The sequence below is a fragment of the Nomascus leucogenys genome, chromosome 18, assembly GCF_006542625.1.
Source record: "Nomascus leucogenys isolate Asia chromosome 18, Asia_NLE_v1, whole genome shotgun sequence".
Classification (NCBI taxonomy): Eukaryota; Metazoa; Chordata; class Mammalia; order Primates; family Hylobatidae; genus Nomascus; species Nomascus leucogenys.
Window position 1 is genome coordinate 65,698,334 of NC_044398.1, and position 15,893 is coordinate 65,714,226.

At 42.4% G+C, this 15,893-nt stretch overlaps 1 pseudogene; it reads right to left on the reverse strand.

Moving 5' to 3' along the window:
* Positions 1 to 11,878: 11,878 nt before the first annotated feature.
* The window catches only part of LOC100606224, a 42,048-nt pseudogene continuing 38,033 nt past the window's right edge, over positions 11,879 to 15,893 (reverse strand).

Here is a 15,893-nt window from a genome sequence, read left to right on the forward strand (position 1 = left end):
CATGTCTCTTGTGTGGAATTACTAGCTGCATTATGTAGTATGTCCACATTCAACTTCATGAGATAATCTCAGATTGTTTTACTAAATGGTTATACCATTTCATCCACACCCCCACTAGTGGTGGATGAAACTCCACATTCTCATCAATGCAATATTCTGAGACTTCTCAACTTTTGCTAATTTAGTAGGTATAATGTGTATCTCAATGTAGCCTTAATTTGCATTTCCCTGGTCGCTAATGTGGTTGGATGTCTTTCCCTAAATGTATTCACCAAAAATGTTTCCTCTTCTATTAACTGCCTGTTCATGTCTTTTGCCATTTTTCTGTTGTGTTTTCTTCTTTTTTTTCATTTTTCTATTGTGTTTTCTATTGTATATCTTACTCTTATTTAACTGTGGAAGTTATTCATATACTCTTCATAATAATTCTTTGTGTGGTAAATTTTTTCTCCAAGTATGTGGCTTGTCGTTTCACTTCCTTTATTAGCAGCTGTGTGATAGATTTCTTGTAAATGTAATGTAAGCAGATATCTACTGGCAGGTTTCTTTAACGTTGTTGCTTTTCTGACCAAAGGAGAAGGCTGAATTCCCTTCCCTTCCTTTCTACCTTCTTTGAACATGGACCTGATATCTAGAGCTACAGCAGCCATCTTTTGATTATGAGGGAAAGACCAAGAAAAGCTGGTCTTTATAATGTTGAGCTCTACTAAAAATAACCAGCAACTGGTTGCCTCCAGATTTCTTCTTATGTGAGAAAAAATAATAATAATATGTTTAAGCCTAAAATATTCACAACAAATAACAAGGCTCAAGAGAACTTTGATTGGTATTTCTGAGAAATTTCATGTCATTATTCTAAGAAAACCTTTTACTTGAACTAACTTAATTGAATTTCTGGTCCTTGAAACTTCAAAGCCCTGAATAAGACAATTTGAGTCAATAGAAAAGGGTGCTGAGGAAGAATAAACTTTGAAGATTGAGCAATGGTTAAAGCACAAAGGAGGCAAAACAAATGGCTTTTCTGAAGTCTTTGAGTAGGAAAGGCTGTGAAACTCACACTGGGGATTAGTGGAAGATAAGATTGGTTCCAGAAGGTAGATTATAACAATTTGTAACTAAAAAGAACAGCTGGGGTAAAGAAAAATCACTCAAAATAGGTAGAGACATACTAACAACAGTCATTTAAAATAAGTACTCTGGTAGTGAAAAGAAGTCATAGTCTTTGCAGAGGACTCTAAATAAAAGTGAGTAAACTTTATCTTGCAAATCAGATTATCTAGATTCTGGTCTTTTTTCATGTATGTATCAATTTTATTTCCTATCTTTCCTAAAGGTATTTATGGCTTCCAGTCCTTTTTCAGCTTTGCTACAGAGTATTAAGGGGAAAGTCTTCTGTTAACACTTGAGCCAATTCCCAAGTGTGAAGTGTTTAGTTACAATCTTTAGTGAAAACCCATAAAAAGGAGGTGAGTGTGTATCTAGGATCTGATCTGGGGCCCTGTGGATGGGCAACCCAGCTCCAGAAAGATACTCTCCTTCCACCAATCTCTCCTTCCGTGTCAAGGTTGGAGGGCCTGGATTTTGTGTTGTTGTTTTTTAGGAAGTTAGTGTTTTCTAAAAAAGGTTCTAGTAATGAGCAAATAAAAAAAAAAAATAGGTGCAGTTGCCTAGCAAATGTCTGACATATGCTGACACACAATGCATGTTTTTTCAAAAACAAAGATTTCTGTGGATCCATATCCATTGTTTCCGCTTCTCTACCACCCACTCAACCCACTACCTACCATGGTTCCTTAATCTACCAAAGAAACACTGATGATTTGTCATGACTTGTTCTTTTTTTTTTTTTTTGAGACGGAGTCTCGCTCTGTCGCCCAGGCTGGAGTGCAGTGGCGCAATCTCGGCTCACTGCAAGCTCTGCCTCCCGGGTTCACGCCATTCTCCTGCCTCAGCCTCTCCGAGTAGCTGGGACTACAGGCGCCCGCCACCACGCCCGGCTAATTTTTTTTTGTATTTTTAGTAGAGACAGGGTTTCACCGTGGTCTCAATCTCCTGACCTCATGATCCACCCGCCTCGGCCTCCCAAAGTGCTGGGATTACAAGCGTGAGCCACCGCACCCGGCGACTTGTTCTTAATAAATCCACACACACCTGGCCCTGGTGATCACCACTTCCTTTCTGTAGAATGCTCACAAGTATTTCTTTTGTTCTTTTTCTTTTTCTTTATCTTTATCTTTTTTTTTTTTTTGACGGAGTCTCACTATGTCACCCAGGCTGGAGTGCAGTGGCGTGATCTCTGCTCACTGCAACCTCTGCCTCCCAGGTTCAAGCGATTCTCTTGCCTCAGCCTCCCCAGTAGCTGGGACTACAGGTGCCTGCCACCATGGCTGGCTAATTTTTGTAGTTTTAGTACAGGTAGGGTCTCACCAAATTGGCCAGGCTAGTCTCGAACTCCTGACCTTGTGATCCGCCACCTTGGCCTCCCAAAGTGCTGGGATTACAGGCGTGAGCCATCGCGCCCGGCCCACAAATATCTCTTTAACAATCTCTTTAAAAATCTATCACCAGAAATATGTAAATTAATTACCTATAAAGTATCTATAATCTTAAAGACATCACATTTTTTTTTTTTAATCTTGGACAGGCTGGGTACAGTGGCATATACCTGTAGCCCCAGCTACTCAGGAGGCTGAGGTAGGAGGATCACTTGAGCCCATGAGTTTAAGTCCAGCCTACGCAAATAGTGAGACCCTGTCTCTTAAAAAATAAAAATAGGCTAGGCATAGTGGCTCACCCCTGTAATCCCAGCACTTTTGGATGTTGAGGCAGGTGGATTTCTTGAGCCCAGGTGTTCAACACCAGCCCTGGCAACACTGCAAGACCCCTTCTCTGAAAAATTTTCAAAAAAATTAGCTGGGCACAGTGGCACATGCCTGTAGTCCCAGCTACTCAGGAGGCTGAGGTGGGAAGATCACTTGAGCCCAGGAAATAAGGCTGCAGTGAGCCATGATAGCGCCACTGCCCTCCAGCCTGGGCCACAGAGCAAGACTCCGTCTCAAATAAAAATTAAAATTACAAATCTTAGGTAGGATTGCCATGTAGTTACTGGCCTCCAGTCAGAATACACCTGCTCCACCTGTTTTAGAAATCATAATAAAATTTGCCCTTCTTTCATCTTGCAATTCCTCTTCTGCTTACAACCCCATTTGTGCTCTTCTGACATTGCACTTGCCCCTCTCCTAGCACCCATTCTTGGGTTGATCTTTGTGGTTAATGGATCTTCTTTTTTTTTTTTTTTTTGAGACGGAGTCTCGCTCTTGTTGCTCAGGCTGGAGTGCAATGGCACGATCTCGGCTCACTGCAACCTCCGCCTCCCAGGTTCAAGCGATTCTCCTGCCTCAGCCTTCCAAGTAGCTGGGATTACAGGTGCCCGCCACCATGCCCAGCTGATTTTTGTATTTTTAGTAGAGAGGGGGTTTCGCCATGTTGGCCAGGCTGGTCTCAAACTCCTGACCTCAGGTGATCCACCTGCCTGGGCCTCCCAAAGTGCTGGGATTACAGGTGTGAGCCACCACACCTGGCAAGTTAATGGATCTTCTTAAGTGAAGGGAGCAGGGCTTCCTAGTTCTGAGAGTGTGCTTGGCAAAATGAAGGCACATGCAGCTAAAAAAAAAAAAGTACTGGAATAAATGAATGAATGAGAAAAAGAAAAGTAAAGCAAGAGTTTGGGAAAGAGGCAAGCTGTGCCCCCCTCCCACCTCCTTTTTGTTGTTGTTATTAGCTCTCTTCCCCTCACATGCACTTAAGCTTGTCTGGAGTTAGAAGTGGGGAATGGGGTGGCCGGGCACGGTGGCTCATGCCTGTAATCCCAGCACTTTGGAAGTCCGAGGCAGGCAGATCACCTGAGGTCAGGAGTTTGAGACCAGCCTGCCCAATGTGGCGAAACCACATCTCTACTAAAAATACAAAAAAGTAGCCGGGTGGGCGTGGTGGTGGGCACCTGTAATCCCAGCTACTCAGGAGGCTGAGGCAGGAGAATCGCTTGACCCAGGAGGCAGTGGTTGCAGTGAGCCGAGATTGCACCACTGCACTCCAGCCTGGGTGACAAGAGCAAAACTCCATCAAAAAAAAAAAAAAAAAAAGCAAGAAAAAGAAGTGGGGAGTGGGGTTAATTCTCCTGCATTATTCTTACCGATCAATGACTCCCCTTTATAAGTACTTTTTTGTGTCCTCAACAAGGTGAACTTCTTTTAAAAGTGGGCCTTTCTCCTCTTAAGTGACTGTGTTAAGGAATAATCCTGATGGGACAACAAAGGAATTTTCTAGGGCCACCACACTTTTCTTCTTTATCAAGATCAGAGTCAGAAATACTTTTCTGGGAGCCTCCTAACCCTCAGAGTCACACTTTCCCTTTCAGAGTTTTTCACACAACAAACTTCATTTAGCTTTCCTTTGGACTCAAAACTCTGCCTTTGAAAAGTCTGTGACAATGATGTTCAAATTTTGCACATCAGAATCATCTTGGGCATTAGTTAAACACAATCCCCCAGCCCCACCCCCAGCGATTCTGATTCAGAAGCTAGGCTGGAATCCAAGCATTATTTGGTAATGATGTTTAACAAATTCCCTCAGGAGATTCTGATGTCCATCAGAATTAGAGAAACTCAGGTATCGTCAGCCCACATTTTCACTCTCTTTGAAGAAAGTAATTACTTTCTTCAAAGTAATTACTACACATTAGGTGCAGCAAAACATAGTAATTAAACATCTGGGTTCAGGAATCCAGCTCTTGAATACTCCACTGAATACCCTTGGACAAATTGCTTAGAACTTTCTGTGCATCAGTTTCCTTATTTATTTATTTATTTATTTATTTTCTTTTTGAGACAGAGTCTCACTCTGTTGCCCAGGCTGGAGTGCAATGGCACGATCTCGGCTCACTGCAACCTCTACTTCCCAGGTTCAAGCGATTCTCCTGCCTCGGTCTCCCCAGTAGCTGGGACTACAGGTGTGTGCCACCACACCCAGCTAATTTTTGTATTTTTGGTAGAGATAGGGTTTCACCATGTTAGCCAGGTTGGTCTCAAACTCCTGGCCTCAAGTGATCCGCCCGTTATTGGTAAAATGAGAATGACAATAATAGTACCTACCTCATAGTTTGTTGTGAAGATTAAATGAGCTAATATGTCAAGATCACTCAGCACAATGCCAAGGCATATAGTAGGTGCTCAATAGATGTTGGACATTATTATTCAAAGATTCCTGTCACTTTTGCATGAGAACCAGGTTGATGTCTGTGTCCTATTAATCTTGAGCCTAAGGATAGCATTCAGAGACCCTGCAAATCCTTTTCAATTGCATATAAATTACATGTTTATGTATTTTGCTATGAACTGGCTCTGTAGCCCTCCCCAGATTCTCAAACAGGGTCTCTGACACTATAGTGAGCTCTAGAGCTTTGCTCCCGAAAATGTGCCCTGGACTAGCAGTGTCTGCATTAATGGAGGCTATTATTAAGCGAAATGCAGACTCTCAGATTCCACTCCAAATCTACTGAATCTAAAACTGCATTTTATTTTATTTTTTTATAAGCAGAAAAAAACTTTATTTCTATGAAATTGAAAATTATCAACCTTCCAGCAAGATAATCAAAATAATAATACAATTAACAGGATATCATATACAGATCAGACTAGAGGTTTACATACTTTGAAGCACATACACCAAAATTAAGAGGGCCAGCATCTGTCCCACTGAGGAAAAGCACTCTGACTCATGGCAAACACACGTCTTCAGGGAAAATTGAGCTGACATTTCACAGGACAGTACACCAAAGAGACAGGTCATTATTGGGTTACAGAAATGATCTGAGCTTGAGAAGGATCACAGTAAAATGCCACTGTAACTCAACAATTTCCCTGGAGATCTGTTCATCTCAAAAACAAGAATATAGGGCTGGGCACAGTGGCTCACGCCTGTAATCCCAGCACTTTGGGAGGCCAATGTAGGCGGATCATGATGTTAGGAGATCAAGACCATCCTGGTCAACATGGTGAAATCCTGTCTCTATTAAAAATACAAAAGTTAGCCGGGAGTGGTGGCACGCATCTGTAGTCCCAGCTACTCAGGAGGCTGAGGCAGGAGAATCGCTTGAACCCAGGAGGCGGAGGTTGCAGTGAGCTGAGATTGCGTCACTGCACTCCAGCCTGGGCGACAGAGTGAGACTCCATCTCAAAAAATAAAACAAAACAAAACAATAACAACAAAACCCCAATAATATATAATATAAAAATCAGTAGTATAAATTTTCATAAAACTAGAAAAGCCCTCTAAGCCCTGATATCCTTGGAGCTTACATAAAGACTGGGTTTTCATTTTTCTTCTCTTTACTCTTCTCTAAATTAAATACAAAATATTTTGTTATTTACGACATTTCTGACTTTATAGCCAAAGCTTTAAAATGAAAACAATAATAATTTTATAAAAGGAATTAGACACAATCAACCCTAGCGGGAATCTTCAAGGTGGTCTGCTCCTTTGAAAAGCTTTAAACAGGAAAGCTTTTATTTAAAGAATGACCCTGTGCGGCTGGGCGTGGTGGCTTATGCTTGTAATCCCAGTACTTTGGGAGGCCGAGGTGGGTGGATCACGAGGTCAGGAGATCGAGACCATCCTGGCTAACACAGCGAAACCCCGTCCCTACTGAAAAAAAAAATACAAAAAATTAGCTAGGCAGAGTGGCGGGTGCCTGTAGTCCCAGCTACTTGGGAGGCTTAGGCAGGAGAATGGCGTGAACCTGGGAAGTGGAGCTTGCAGTGGGCTGAGATCACGCCACTGCACTCCAGCCTGGGCGACAGAGCAAGACTCCGTCTCAAAAAAAAAAAAAAAAAAAAAAAAAAAGCACCACATTTCCATATTTAAAGAAGTCTTCATTACCAACTTCTTTTTTTTAAAGACACCAAATAGACCAAGGAGTTACTAAAAATGGAAGGGGATATTGAGAAAACAAGTCATACTATGAACAGAACTTCACCTTATGAATTGCCTTTGTAGCAAAATCAACTGCAGAAAGGAAAGACATTGTCTGTTAAATGGAAGGTAATAAATGGAATTCTCAGGTGGACACAAATACCTACTGACATCCTGTAATCCAACAGAGTACAGATGAGACACGCCCTCTGTAGACACAGTGTGCAACTACCAGTGTGACTCCCTGAGTGCCCGTTTCCTGTCTCTGCCTCTAAGCACCAAAAGCAAATATTCCAGGCTGAAACAAATGTGTTGTTTTATCTATGAATGAGAATAGGGAGCTGAAATTAGGGAAAGGTACAAAAAAAGCCCCTTTGAATTTCCTGATTAATCCCTATTTGTACATAAAAACACATTTAAATAAACAGGATTATTTCCATTTATAATACAAGGAGGCAAGTTAATTGAGATTATTACATAGGTAATTGATGAAGATTTGATTAGCCAATGCGTGTAATATGCCTAACATGGAGTAAACAAACAGTAACTACTACCTATACCTTAACATTTGGAAACATGTGGTATTTATTATTTGAGCAAAGACCTCCAGCAGGCTTAAACACTTCGGACGAAAAGCTAATGTCAAATACTGAACTCAGGTTCCAGTGAACTAAATTTTATAAAAGCACTATTTATGGGTTTGTGCAGGCATCTTTCTAAAGTTATCCTGTCTCGACATCTTAAATAGCAGGAAAAAACCACAGCAGCACCTCCCTTTAAGAATCCTTACTCATTCATGGCTATTCTTACCTTTCTCCTTCCCTACCAAAGACAGGGGCACACCTTGGGTAAAAATGGAGCTCATCTGAGCTTGGCTGCTGGAGGGCAGCAGGGGAGTGATCCCTGGAGAGGGACAAGACAGGAAGTGAATCTCCCCTGGTTACTGCCTCAACCGTTGCACAACAAGCAGATGGTGGGCAAAGGTATTCAGAATCATGTTAATATGTGACGGAATAGAGAGACAATGGTACCAAAGTCATTACATTAACTTGTGTTTGATGCTCCATCATTGCTGATTCACCTACCAGCACTTCGAGAAGGACTAGTTTATCAACAAGACCTTGTTTGGAGTAGGAGTGAGGGAGTGATTTGTTCTGATCTCAGGGAAGAAAAGTGAGTAGGGTCTTGATAGCTCCAAGGAGCTCAAAAGCCTATGTGTGAGCACCATGGCTAGGGATGGCTCAAGGGTAAAGGCTGCTTCAGGGGCACGACCCAGTGGACACCCAAAGGGTAGGTAAGGAACATGAGCTAGCCTCCTTCACAGATTAGCCTGGATCCAAGCCCAGCCTACTTTGACAGTCTTTTATTCCATTCATAAAGGAGTTCTTAGGCAGGAAGACCAAGACTCTCCTCTAGCAGCTTCCTTTGCTTAAGCAAACGAAAAAGAAAAAAAAGGAACGTCATAAAAAGGTGAACATCACTTTCATGAGCTCTGCTATTTTCTTTTCTTTTAAGAGACAGGGTCTTGCTGTGTCACCCAGGCTGGGGTGCAGAGGTGCAATCATAGCTCACTGCAGCCTCGAACTCCTAGGATCAAGCAATCCTCCTGCCTCAGTCTCCTGAGCAACTAGGACCACAAGTGTACACCAGCATGCTTGGCTAATTTTTTATTTTTCTATAGAGATGGAGTCTTGTGATGTTGCCCAGGCTGGTCTTGAACTTCTGGCCTCTGGCAATCTTCCCATCATGGCCTCCCAAAGCACTGGGACTACAGGCATGTCTCCACCATGCCTAGACTAGCTCTGTTACTCTCGATGCGAGACCACAAGCAGAACCAAGCAGACTCAAGACCCTTGATTGCTTGGACACAAGTAGATATTAATGACATCCAGGAACAAGCTCAGTCTTCTGAGTTAGGAAAACCTGGGCTGCAGTCCCAGCTACACTGGTCACCAGCAGCCGAAGCCTGGGCAAGATGCTTCACATCCCTGGGACCCCTGTCTTCTTTTTTATCAGCATGAAATCATGCCTATTTCATAGGATGCTAGAAAGATTGAGATGTTTATAAAGGTCCTAAAACCGCACATTTCACTTAGTAGGCTTTCAATAAACAGTACCTATCTTAAGTCTGTGTTAGTATTGGAGGGTATTAAACACAGCAGCATTTCCAAGGTCTAAGTAAGTAAGAAGCCTGTTAGGACAATGGAAGCAAACTGAATTAAGAGCTGGGTAGAATGACAGAATGCGAGGTTGGGTTGGAATCTTGGAAACCATCTAAACCACCCTCTTTGGTGAAAGGTGAAAGAACAGCCATATGCGGCAGTAGAAGGAAAACCAAGAAAAGATGTCCCTTTAATTTTACTGTTGTCAAAACATTTTCAAGATAACTTTAATTTTTACAAAATCCTTTAAGGGAAAACTAGTGAGTTTGTTGAAGAAAACCAGAAATAGATTTTTTTTAAGGCCATTGACCACAAAATAAAATTTATGTTTCAAAGACCATGGAAAAGATATTTATCTCTTTTTGGTCTCACCTAAACCAGCACAGACCCTCAACTGCTAGACAATCTCAGCAAACACACACACTGGACACTTACTGAGTGACTCAGTGTTGGGTAGAATTGTCTATTTAGCTGGAAGGAAAGAGGGAGGGAAGGATGGTTGGAGGAGTGAAGTATGGAAGCAGAGATCAGGCCACTTCCCGTACTTCTCCCAAACTCCAAAGGCAATGATCACATTGGAGGGTCAGTTAAACACAAAGGAAAAGTGAAGAAAGAAGTTTGGAGATTTTCCTTTTTCCAAAAAAGCACAGACTTTCCTCTTCTGAGTATTCTATAGAATAACTTTAACTCTCTACGTTTCCTAGTTTGTGGAAATTTTCTCTATGGCAGAAATACTCTAAATCACGCAATTTTCCTCATACCAGACTTATTTTTCTCTATAACTGGTTCCCCAGGAGACCTGAGCTTTATCTACATATGATATGCACTCCATCTCCACAAACTGCCATTCAATTGCAACTCTACATTCTGAAGTGCTCAGAGTCAATATAATGTACCGACGATTCATAGATCTGACTGGGCATTTTCATTATATAAACCTAAAAAGTAAACAATCTCATTATGTTTGAGAGGATGGGGAGGAGACTTGTCTATATTTCCACTAAAGTAACCAAAAAATATTCACATGAAGGGAGAATGTGAGAGGAGCTGGCAAGTGCTTGGGCAGTACTTAGAAGGAAGATGCATTCATTATCATACAGATTACATGTGGCAGTGAATTGACTGAGGATTCACTGAGACATCTTCAGAAAGTAAGTAATGTGTTTCAACACCACTGAAGTGTTAAAATAGGCTCCTTTTCTTCTCACCAGTATGAAAAGTTAGACAGGAGTCACTCTCAGGAATAGTAAAGGACACTCGCTGGGACAGTCATGATGCATGAAGAAGGGATACATATTTTTAAGGCAGCAGGAACAAATTTCACTGTCTTTCCCAGACGACGGCAAGAATTATTCAAGGTGGCCACCAACTCTGGAAACCAGGCAAATCTTTTAACAAATGGTTTATTCATATTATGTTATAATGAATGACAAAATATTCGTATCTAATTCTAGACTTTATGGCCACCCCGTGGGATGAATCTTTGGAACGGAAAAAAAAAATAAAGATTTTGTTTTCCCATAATCGTAAAGCTGTTATACTCAGTCCAGGCACAGCTAGCACAACGTTCTGCTTAACCCCACAGGCTCCATTCCCTTTACCACCTATTTATAATATATTTGAGTCACTCATAGGAGTGAAACACTGTCAGCATCAATAGTTAGCAGCACTTTCAAAATACATTTTATTGTCCTGAATAGAAATCTTAACTATTCAACTAGTCCAGTAATTCCAAATGATCTTATCACTTCTACACATAAGATGGGATCTTACAACATTTATGTAGCTAAATACTTATACCTCCCATGTTTTTTGAGGATTCCCAAAATACTTTAGGGGGTTCCCAAACGATTTTTAGGGGTTTAATTTTTTTTCACAATAAAAGAAAGGAACAGTGTCAATCCATGTGTGTCAGACCAGCAGTTTAGTTAGATCCTCTTCAGAAAGAAGATCCTCTTCATAGCTCACTTCCTGGTGCATGCAGAGATTCAATACAGTCCCCTCACTCTCAGTTCTTAGAAGAATTTCAGAGGGATAAGAGCGATAACTACCTGTTTTGTTTAATGGCCTAAGAGTGAAAACAGATGTCAAAAAAAAAAATACAGTCTAAAAAGAAATAGAAGCCAAATTCTTTCATCCCAGGGTGTCTGAAAAGGAGAGACTCTATGGAGCATGGATGCAGAAAAGGAGTTATTCCTACTGGAAAAAAAAGTGAACCGTCGACACAGTCACTCAAGACCAGAGAAACAACCACTGAGAGTAAGTAGCCTCAATTTCATTGTCACCAGGAAGGCACACAGCAGAAAGCCTGGGACAAATCTGGGCTAGAGCCCTTAACGGACTCAGGCTTCCAGGTGCTGTGGTACAACAGCCTTTGTGGAGATGGGGAGAACCAGAAACCATCATCACGTGTGAAAAAGGATACCCCAGCAACAACACAGCTGTCAAAAATCAGCTGGAGCTGAAGTTACACCCCGTTTGAAACCCACACTGTACTTGTTTTCCTGTGAAGGGCTTGAGAAGTGTGGAGACACGTTAAAGATGTGTAGGTGACCTTCCTTTTGAAAGGCAGAGGAGGTCCTCTTCGGGAACTCTTTCTACTCATTTGTTTTCCCATCAGTTCACCATTTCAACTAGAAAAGAGGCTGCAAGTACTACCTCAGCTAGCTTCTAATTTGGACACAGCACCAATACTACACACAATTGAATGAATGACCACATCTTCCTGGTTCTTCCATTGGGCAGAGTTAATATGTTTCTTTGAACTGAATAGGTGTGATCACGTTCGAGAAAAGTGTGTAAACATAGGGCCAGATTTTGTTCGTCTCTGTCCCAGAAAACTGGTAGAGAACTCCTCAGCTCTTGTATAATTCAATGACTGGCTTTGCCATATCCTTGTACTGTCTTAGCCTGGCAGCAACTGCTTCAGTTTATCATCCTCCTGCTGGACTAATGGCTCACCAGTGACGTCATCACTCCCAGGTACACGAGGTGGATTGAAGTCCATGTTATTTACCCTTCCGCTAGGAGGGTGAATCCAACAGCAGCTGAGACGATCTTTAAGTGTTTCAAATGGAATCTTCAAACTGATTACTAAATCCAGGTCACAGATTTTTGCCCAGGGCTTCGGCTTGTGGTAATGTCCTAGGAAAACCATCGAGGAGCCAGTGCTGGCCACGGCTATTCTCCAACTCAGACATCATTAGGCGTGTGATCACATGGTCTGGAACCAAAAGACTTTTCTCTATATACTGTTTTGCCATCTCACCAACTTCGGTGTTGGCCTTGATGTTCTCCCGCAAGAAGTGCCCGCTGGAGAGATCCTGGAAGCCAAAGTTCTGGGCGATCCTCTGGCACACGGTGCCTTGCCCGAGCAGGGGGGCCTGAGGATGACCGCGCGCAGGAGTTTGGAAGCCACTGCCTTCGCGAGGAGCGCGGCGGCCAAATGCGCAGCCCAGACCGCGGCCCCAGAGGGAGCCCCGGGAATTTTGTTTCTAGGCCCCCTACCTCTAGCACCCTCCGCTTTTGCTGTTTTTTGTTTGTTTGTTTGTTTGTTTGAGAGAGAGTTTTGCTTTTGTTGTCCAGGCTGGAGTGCAATAGCGCGATCTCGGCTCACTGCAACCTCTGCCTCCTGGATTCAAGAGATTTTCCTGCTTCAGCCTCTCTAGTAGCTCGGATTACATGCGCCACCATGCCCAGCTAATTTTTGTATTTTTAGTAGAGACTGGGTTTCACCACGTTGGCCAGGCTGGTCTCAAAATCCTGACCTCAGGTGATCCTCCCGTCTCGGCCTCCCAAAGTGCTGGGATTACAGGTGTGAGCCACCGCACCTGGCCCTAAAACTGCATTTTAAGCAAGATCCCAGGTAATTCCTATGCACATTAACTCTAGAGAAGCACTCATCTAGAAATTTCCCAAATCTCCCTAATGAGACAAATCACCTGGGATGCTTGTTAAGTATGTAGATTATCCAGCATATTTCTTAGAAATTCTGATTCATTAAATCTAGTAATTTGAAAAATTACTCTGGGTTAGTCTCATACAGCAGATCCTTGAAGAACCTCATTCCATTATAATGTTGATGAGAAAAAAAAAATTGACACCCAGCTGGGGCCACTGCCTGTGTGGAGTTTGCACGTTCTCCCCATATATGCCTGGGTTTTCTCTGGGGCTCCTGTTTCCTCCCATATCCCAAAAATGTCCGCATGAGGTGAAGGGGCATGTCTCTACGTGGTCCCGGTCTGAGTGAGTTTGGGTGTGCGTATGAATGTGCCCTGTAATGGGATGGCATCCTGCCTAGGGCTGGTTCCTGCCTTGCACCCTGAACTGACAAGATAGGCACTAACCCTGAACTGGAATAAATGGGCTGGAAAATAGAAATAAATAAATACAAATTATTATAAAATAAAAACTGATGAGTCTATGATAATCATACAAATACACAACAGTAGATGATCTGAAAGCGCTCAGCAGACCCACTGTATTTGTGTGGTGTGTGTGTGTGTGTGTGTGTGTGTGTGTGTGTGTGTGTGTATTTTAACTTCATGGTGGTAAGAGCTGTTGCTTACGTTTTTCATTTTGCAAACATTTCTTCCTTAATTTAACCCAACACTACTACAACCACCTTCACTCATTGATTCCCCAAAAATTGGGTAGGCTGGGTGCAGTGGCTCATACCTGTAATCCTGACACTTTGGGAGGCCAAGGCAGGCAGACTGCTTCAGCCCAGGAGTTTTAGACCAGCCTGGGCAACACGGCAAAACATTGTCTCTACAAAAAGATACAAAAAATTAGCTAGGTGTGGTGGTGTGCACCTGTAGTCCCAGCTACTGGAGAGTCTGAGGTAAGAGGATCACCTGAGCCCAGAGAGGTCGAGGCTGCAGTGAGCTATGATTACACCACTGCACTCCAGCCTGGGGGACAGAGTGAGACCCCGTCTGAAAAACAACAAAAATTGGGTAAATCATTATCTTGTTTTTATGAATCTTTCTTAAATGTATGCATAGCTCACATTTATTTCATTGTTTAATATTAGAAGTATTTTGGTCTTTATTTAGAAGTTTGAAGGTATGGCCAGGTGCGGTGGATCATTCCTGTGATCCCACCACTTTGGGAGGTCCAGGCGGGTGGATCACCTGAGGTCAGGAGTTCGAGACCAGCCTGGCCAATGTGGTGAAACACATCTCTACTAAAAATACAAAAAAAAATTAGCCGAGTGTGGTGGCAGATGCCTGTAATCCCAGCTCCTCGGGAGGCTGAGGCAGGAGAATTGCTTGAACCTGGGAGGCAGAGGTTGCAGTGGGCCAAGATTGAGCCACTGCACTCCAGCCTGGTGACAAAGCGAGACTCCGACTCAAAAAAAAAAAAAAAAAAAAAAGAAGCACATGCATATTAGCCTTATCCACATTCCAATTCTCAAACCTGTGACTGTTATATGGGAAAAGAGTCTTTGAAGATGTGATCAAGTGAAGGGTCCTGGGATAGGAAAATTACCCTGGATTATCTGGGTGGTCCCTAATTACAATCACAAGTGTCCTTATAAGTGGGAGGCAGAGGGAGATTTGACTCCAAACCGAAGAGCAGAAAACAAAGTGCCCTGCTAGCACACTAATTTCAGCCCAGTGAAACTGACTTAGGATTTCTGGACTCCAGAACTGTGAGAGAATAAATATCTCTTGTTTCAGATCCATGGTGTTTTGTTACAGCAGCCATAGGAATATGGATATGCATATGTTCTGCTTTACAAAATAATGCCAAACAATTTACAACCAAAATTGGCAAGTATTCACAATTAATGACACGTCAATGTTCTATATGAAATGATAGTTCAAGTGATGGTTCCAGAATTCCTGTATAGGGTGTAGGTGTGGGTTAGGAAACTTGTATTGAAGCTGTGTTTTCGTAACACTTTAAAAAACTCTTGGGGGAAAAACATCAAAGTCTCTATCAGAGAATGTGGGTGGAGAGAGTAGTTCAGCATTGGTTGGCACACTCACAAGTCATTATTTTTCAGGCTTGCTAATTAAACAGCCAAGTTCTCTGCTTGGTTATATTATTCTCTTGTGGGAGACCTCCAAGAGATCATCTTGTTGGCCCCAATTCAGGGAGGTATAATCACTTCTCAGATGCATTAATGGATTTTTAGTATCATTGGCATGCCAAATACTTACTGGAACAATTTCCTTATTTATGAAGGTATTTTTGTTGTTAAATCAAGAGCAGATTTATATAGGAGTATTGCCCTGGCCTCTGCACCTTGCAGAAACAGCACTTGTTTTCATAACAGAACCCCCAGTGACAGTTGAACTGGGGTTGAACTGAAGACAAGCCCTTTGTGTCCTTTTCTCCTTGCATATCTGATTTATTCAATACAGTTCATAAGTCTCAATCTTGCCAAACTTCCTGCATTATAGGATCATTGCTGCTGCTGCTGACAGTGGGAACTCATAAGAGATGAAAGCATGAGATTTTTAAAAAATGTTGCCTTTCCAACCAAAAATCAGGAGAAGAAAGGTATATCAAGTGTTCTATTGCTGCTACAACGAATTACCACCAACTTGGAATTTCAAAAGCAATCCAAATTGTCTGGGTGTGCTAGCTGACACCTGAAATCCCAACACTCTAGGAGGCCAAGGTGGGAGGATCACTTGAGCCTAGGAGTTCAAGACCAGCCTGGGCAACATAGGGAGACCCCATCTGTACAAATAATAATAAAAAAAATTAGCCAAGCATCATGGCACGTATCTGTGGTTCCAACTACTT